Raw genomic sequence first — 7,500 nt, 5'->3', positions numbered from 1 at the left:
TAAGTGACTTGTTGGGTGATCCAGAGAGAGCATTCTTCACACGAGGTACAAGCTGTTTGGGGCTTATCCAGATAAAAAAAAAAAGTCTTTTTCAAGAAATGGCCAAGGCGGCAGCAGAATTTGCAACAAATATAACTTAACAGGCTTATAGAGATAGTTTCAGCGGTCAAAGGGGGTTAGATTGATTATAAGGTAGACCACAGAGTCACAAAGATACTTGCAAAACAGGTCATTTTTTTAAATTTTATTTTATGCATAACATTGTGGTAAATCCTATAGCAGAGCTTGATTTTTGTGCTGCTGCTTCATATCAAAACAATATCTGCTGAAATCTTATCGCTGCATGTGGTTTGAACTACAAATTCACTGATCCATATCACGTCACTTCACCTCCCTCCCTCCCGTTCACCTGAAGAGAGGTGGAGTGAGGAGTTGGGGTGCCACGTGCCTCACTCCACGCGGGCAGAAGGTATTGCTGTTTTGGATAGTAGTGGTGCGCGAGCGACGCAGCTGCGGGTCAGGTTCAGTTAACGGGCTTATTTCCAGCCAAAGCCGAGATAACGCGGAGCGACTGAACAGGAAGACAAGAGAGAAGATAACAGAACACCAGGAGAAAGGCGTTTCATCGACGAGTCTTCTTCGCGAAGGTAAATTATTTTTAGCCAACTTTTCCTTGAGTGTCCACTGTAAGCAAGTCGTTACAGAGACTATTTCGAGGAGGAGAAAGCAAAAAAACAAAAAAACAACAACAACAACAACAACAAAAAACACGGAGTACTTTTCCTGTTGTTGTTTTCTCCCCCATGCTACTAATGTTTTTGCTTAGCTCCAATTAGACTGAGACTTGTTTGAAATATTAACATGTAAAACACATGTTTTCTCTTTGTCTCCATAATTACTGTTGAAGCCTTTACTAAGCTTTGTATGTGACTATCCTTTACTCACATCTGCATGTGAAGGCTGGAGTTGCTTTTCTCTGACACATGTTAGCGATATTCAAAAGGATTTGTTGCACGTTGATTAAAACAAAAACTTAGAAGATAAATGTATGCTTTAAGTGGCAGTCGAAGAGAAGCCGATACCTCCCTTATGCCGACTCAAAGTCTATTCGGTTATTACACCCTTTCAATTGTGTCACAATGCCGCTAATCGACACGTGAAGTGCTGTAACTTGCAGGAAAACTAAAGTATCACATGTGTGACAAAGAATATCGCTCTTAGATTTTTTAGGATTAGAGGGATGGAAACGAATTAAAAAGAGTCGTTGAGACTTTTAAGCAAAACCCACGGCTTTAAAACGGAAAACAAGACACATGCAGTATTTACTGTGCGCATTCCTAGGGCGTGTATTAAAAGGACAGTTGAGGTATTCTTGTTTAGCATTAGGTTTGGTTAAGTTTATCACTGATTCAATACGAGAACGTGTGTGAGTGGTTCAGTACCGCGGACAGCGGTTTAAGCCGGAGCCAAAGATTAACTGGTATCAGTAGCCTAACAAACAGCTGGCTGATTGCACTACAAACAACAGTCTCTCTGGCTAAATGACATAATGATTTGTTGAAAACTCCGATCGAGATTGAATATAAGGCTAATATATTTGCTTTATGTCATCTGACATCTAATAATTACTTGATTTGTTGCTTCCATTAATATGATGGTGGCCATTCAGAATGATTATGTGTTATAGTTATGAGGTTTAAAATAGTAGATAGTTTTGTGGTGTTGTGATGGAAAATGATTCTGTAAGATCTGATACATGTGTACATTATAATCTGACCTAATACAAATCATGATTATTCTATAGTAAAATAATACTAAACTAATCCTTGGCATTTGTATAATTTAAGATTTAAATAGGCAGCTTGTGTCATTGGGTCAGTGTGTCAACCAAACAAACATTGTTAAAACACTCATTCAGTATGGGGATTATTTCTCAACAGTTTCAGACGCATACAGGCTACATTGTGGATACTTGTGCACTCGCCAGGTGAGAAAGTACTTGTTGCATTGAGGTACATGTAGGTAGTTTACAGTCTATTATTATCTGGACATAACGGTTCAGGCTGTGACTCAAAGACAGAAAATGTGACTTCATGCACTTTCAATTGAGTCTGTTAGATTTGCAGAATTAGCCCCTCACATTTTGTAGAGCTTTTAATTTTTCTCCACTGTAAAAGCCTCTTTAGCCACATAGCTCTTAAAGAAGCTCAAAGATGTATCTAGAGGTTTGGTATTTAATTGAAAGTCAGTCGACCTAAATCTTGGGGTTTTTGTTAAGCACTGATTTTTACTGATCTCATCATTAAACTTCTGCAGGCACTGTTTTCTTTCTGTGCCCATGTCATAAATGCCATAAATTAAATACACGTTTAAACTCTGGCTGGCAGTTTTTATGTTTATCATGGCAGCCTTGTAAAAACATTATTATAGGCCACGTTTCAAACATGATAGGATCAGAGACTGTGCTACACAGAGTTATACAGCCCTGTCCCTGTGTCTTGCCATTAAAATAATCAATTCTTTTCTTTTCCCCATCCTTATTTCTTTGTTGTTTACACATAACCAATGCTCACAGTTGTCACTCATGACAAAAGCAAAATGTAGCTCCTTTTTGATAAATGTGAACAATTTCCATGTTCCCCTGTTATCTCCGTGGCAGAAAACATTGCAATCACCTAACACTGACAAAAAATATAAATAACATATCATTAGTAAATAGATCGGTGTAGGTTTAATCCATGATTTAATGAGCATATCTATTCATAAAAGAAACCCACGTACAATATGTCTTTTGTCAGAATTGCAGGATTTATTAAATTAATTCTCTATTCCCAGTGTGGGCACAAAGCACGAGCAATTAAACAAAGTGCATTAAATAAGTGTTCCCCATTGCATCAGTTACTGTCCTGGTAGCAAATCACTTGGGTCAGCGATCGGCCACCCTCTAAAAAGCACCCCGATGGGAATATCCCCAAAATGTAAACACAGTGCTCTCTGCTGATCACAGCTGCCATGTGCCCAGTTTTTTAAACACCTATTCTGAGTAAGACTCTCAAAGTTGCTGTTAAAGTTTTACCGGAGTTTTAAGCATTTCTTTCTGGGTCTGTGGAAAATTAAAGTAAATGTATTGTAGAGTGTAGACAGGATGTACTTTAGGATGCCTGTTCTAGATATATTTTATCTCCAGTTACATTTTGAGATCATTCTGTGCCTATGTGGCTACATGTAGTATGTCTTTTTAATGTTTCCTTCTGTAAACCTTTAAAATGTATTTGCCTCCCCGTGTCTTTCTCCTGTTTCCTTTCTATCCCCTCCCCAGCATGTAAAAGTGCACAGCCAAATAGGAAGCCTTGTTTTGGGACTCACTCATCAGCTCATTCATGCTTAACTAATTTGTGGGCCTCTCTGTATAGCGTTGCCTGGCGACGAGGCCAAGTCAGGCACTTATAAATAAATGGGAGACTTGTTCTTACAACAAACATGAGGAAATGATGTTAGTGCTATTGCTGTGGGTCACTATTTTATTCTGTGCCAGAGTCAATGAAGTGTCTACCCTTTTAGAGATCACAAAAGTGCCATTCACTCATTTTATTAAATAAAGTGAACCTGTCTGTGCTCTTTGTTATGAATATGTCTAAGAGAAAAAAAACAGTTCAGATAATTGTCCCGGCTTTACACAAAGTCATGGCAAAGGAAATGGGGTATTTAAATGGTCTTATATATTTAAGGGTATAAGCTATAGCCTTTGTTCAGCCTTTTGCTATTATTTTATATTCTGTTTGTTTATTATTCTTAGAAGATATAGAGATCAAGTGGAGAGGCAAGAAATCATGATATTATATGATGGCATCCTCAAGGGCTGATAGTTCAAAGCCAAAATGCTTTGCTAAAAATCACAAGGGAAGCACATTTGGAACAGAATTAAATGCTTGAGCTATATCCAGCTCTGTATCCAGAGCTGCCCTGTCAAATTAAGATGATCTGACATTACAGAAGAGAGATGGACTGCATTTTGATACAGAGTGCTTTAGAGTCCCGAGAGTGGGAGGGAGACACATTAGGTCAGCTGGTTAAACTGCCGTAGCAACATAGTAACACAAATTGGCAAATTTTTCACCAAACTTTTTTATTTTAAAAATACTAAAACTATCCTCTGTCTTGACAACTTGAACTTGCACCACCATCACCACCTTTCTCTGCTTCGTGCCAGATGAGGCATTGTAAGCTGTCTGGCCTACAGCAGAGATTGGGCTTGGACTATAGTATGAATTTTGTGATTTTAAGTAGGCATGCCTTCAAGCAAGAGTGGAGGCATGTCCAAAATTAGACCACTGAGAAATTATTCCTGCTTGTTAGCTATGTGCTTGAGGCTGGTGTGGATCGAAAATGCTCGCTTATACACAAGAACATGTAAAGAAATTGTTACAACCTTAACTGTTGTTTATGGCACCTTGCTTAAAAGCCAAGACTATATGCTGATTTGAAGTAGTCTTTAAAATAAGGAAACTAAACTCAGTGACTTATCTAAATGAATCATTTTAATCGAGATAGTAAAGGTAAAATAATTGTGTCATTTATTTGGGTTTGTGTTATTCGATTGTATTTGTATTTCTTAACTCTATCACGGATTGAGGAAACATAGAAAAATAGCACTGCTTGAAACCCCTTTATGACACGTTCCCTCTGTAAGATTTATTATGTGTGAAGTGAGGCTAACAGAAACTGGCTGTAGACAACTGGCTCTGCAATGATGTGTTCATTCACAAGTATAATTTGTGAGATATACCGTATGACCCACTTCATGGATATTTGTAGATCTGATGCATGGCTGAGCTTGTGGATATATACTGTTGACATGTGTTTCCCCTTTAGTATGCCTGCTGAAAATATATAAGCAGTTCCCAGCCACACAGTGATGGGGCTGCCAGCTTCACCCAGCTGTGACTGTGGCTTGATGACATGGCATATCTCCTCTCTGTTGCTTTGGACTGCTATTGTCCTTAGGCTCCCCCAGCCAGCCCTGGCAACATCAGCCAACAGGAACTAACTCACACAGTGTTAGTTGCCTGTCCACATCAGAAGCAACAGAGGGACATGCACTCAGCCACGCTCTTACAGCCACAGTAACTGGGTCAATAAGCATGCCAAAAGAGATCCGCGCTACGACACTGACGAACCCTTGACGCAGAAGAACAAATACACAAATTCAAATGAGGGTGTTCATTGCGAGATTTCATAGATTTCACAACCATTTTGTGGCATTTTGAATTGAATTCCAAATACAACTTCAAACTCAGCTGTGATGGACATCATCTATTCTTCATGGTAACATTGTGACTATTTTAATTTGTGACTGCATATTTTAGTTGACAATCAAAGGTATCAGTCAAAAATCATGAATTCTTTTATAGCAATGCTATTTCATGAACCACGAAAGGACTACTGACATATCATAATTATACAGAGATATGTTGATATAAATAATAATTTCATTTGGATAACTTACTACAATTTGTGTTCAAGTTACAATATATTTTTATTACCAAAAAAATATAGATCAAAATGTGTTTTCTTGCTTTGCCATCGTTTGATGAAAAACCTCTGGATTTTCAGTTTAGGGAAAATGCTGTATTTCTGGCAGTGAGCCATTTAGATTAGGGTTGACAGGAGGGTCGGTGCATATTAAGGAAGTAGGCAGAAAAGGAATTGCCCTACTTTTGGTGATGATGTGCCCTTTACTCTAGCAGTTGTGTACATTTCCCTTACTTCGCCTCTGGGCCCCTAGTGGCCTTGTATCACATTAGTGGCAGAAAATTATTTACTTTCATTCAAATTAATTAGCAAATGTTTTTGTATTTTGAGCATTCTGACTTCCATTAACTACATAAACATCCCCAATAAAACTCATTACTGACATTTTAACTTGCTTATTTTTTTTAATGCCATTTCTATGTTTTTGCAAAAAAAAGCAACTTTTGAGAAGACGGCAACAAATACAAACCTCGCATTTATTGATGGATGGTTTCTAGTCACAGGTTCAGACATTTTCCTCCAAAGGCAGCTCTGATAAGTATGCAGGAGAAGGGTGTTTTGTGTACTCCTTTGATCCCACAACAAGAGCCAAAGCTTTGGTGCCCGTAGCTTTGAACATTTAAAGAGAAAGCTTTCAAAATGAAAACACATTTTTCTCATCTAAGATCAGTCACAATTACTGTCCTTTCAAGAACAGAACAATGAACAGAATTATTAGTATTAATGAATGACTGGTTATGGTAATTGTGTGTGTTGACAAGTGTGTTGGATCTCACTGATTATGATGGACTAAGAACCTTTTTTTTGGTGCTGTCTTTTCTACTCCTGGTTCCTGCTTTTCATAATAGTAAGAAACACAAGCTAGGACAAACCTACATGTAGTTTATTTTAACAGATTATAGATGATAGATGAAACTGAGTGCTTAAGTCTAAAGATGACATCTGAAACTAGAAGACTTGTTATTTAGGTTTTTTTTAAAGGAATAATGTAAAAGAAAAGAACCAAACATGAAAAATAATACCAGGTCTGTTAGTATGGGACCCCTGAATGAGGGAATTATTATTATTGGTTGCACATTCTATTAACTGGTATATGTTTGCAAATAATTTTATAAAATACTCTTACGGAGTAAAACGTAACACATTTGGAAACTCTACAAACGTTTTTAACACTTGAAGCATAATTCAGCCAGACACTACAGGGGCAGTGATGCAGAAGTTCCTCCATTTGCCAGTGCAACAGTTTCCTCATAATAACCATAAAATGTGACAATAGAGACAGGATCATATTATATTTTTATACAATGCAATTTTCACTTCTTGCCTAGCGTAGGGAGAAATGGTTAAAACTGTTTGGAGAGCAGTGGTATTAATTTATGAACTCATCCGTAAAAAACATTGTTAGATTAATACTTAAAACTTGTCTTGTGTTCAGTCCCTATGGCGTGCTAAAATGCTTGCTTAAGCAGCTTCTAAACTTGTGATTTCCCCTTTCACAAAAGCACAAATGAAGGCTTTGTTGAGGTTAATTAAGTCAGGTGAAACATTATTGAGTATTTGGTGGACTAGACCAAACATGAAAATCAGCAGTGCTCATTGGTTTTCATTGTTTTTACTTTGTCAGGTAACACAAAGTCAACCATGGTTATTTCTAGTCCGAGACACTGATTTTTATTGAAAACAGCTTGTGATTTTATACTTCTTTTTTCCAGTAAAAAGGCCCCAGAGCTGTGGCTGGTGAGGGAAATGGCTGGCTGATGGAAGTTTAATGGACAGAGGTAGAAGTGAGACAGGTATACTTTACGACGGCAGAGTGAAGGTGGTGAACAGGGCAAGGCAATTGGCACAGTGGAAATTGGAGAAACTGATCCTGAGGGACAGGAGATAAAGATTACCACATGCGCAAACACACACACACACACACACACACACACACACACACACACACACACACACACACACACACAC

General features: G+C 38.0%; 1 protein-coding gene across 2 annotated transcripts in view; it reads left to right on the top strand.

Moving 5' to 3' along the window:
• Positions 1-7,500, top strand: part of cacng5a (calcium channel, voltage-dependent, gamma subunit 5a) — a 20,055-nt gene that overhangs the window by 47 nt on the left and 12,508 nt on the right. For both annotated transcript variants that reach the window (XM_005942744.2, XM_005942745.2), the window contains exon 1: positions 1-647. This exon is cut by the window's left edge. The gene's annotated coding sequence lies outside the window, so the exon portion shown is untranslated. The remainder of the gene's footprint in view (positions 648-7,500) is intronic.

The sequence above is a fragment of the Haplochromis burtoni genome, unplaced genomic scaffold (genome assembly GCF_018398535.1).
Source record: "Haplochromis burtoni strain Fernald_Lab_line unplaced genomic scaffold, NCSU_Asbu1 Contig_348, whole genome shotgun sequence".
NCBI classification, from domain to species: Eukaryota; Metazoa; Chordata; class Actinopteri; order Cichliformes; family Cichlidae; genus Haplochromis; species Haplochromis burtoni.
The sequence above is the reverse complement of the archived record's forward strand: the minus strand, read 5'-3'. Positions and strand labels throughout refer to the sequence as shown.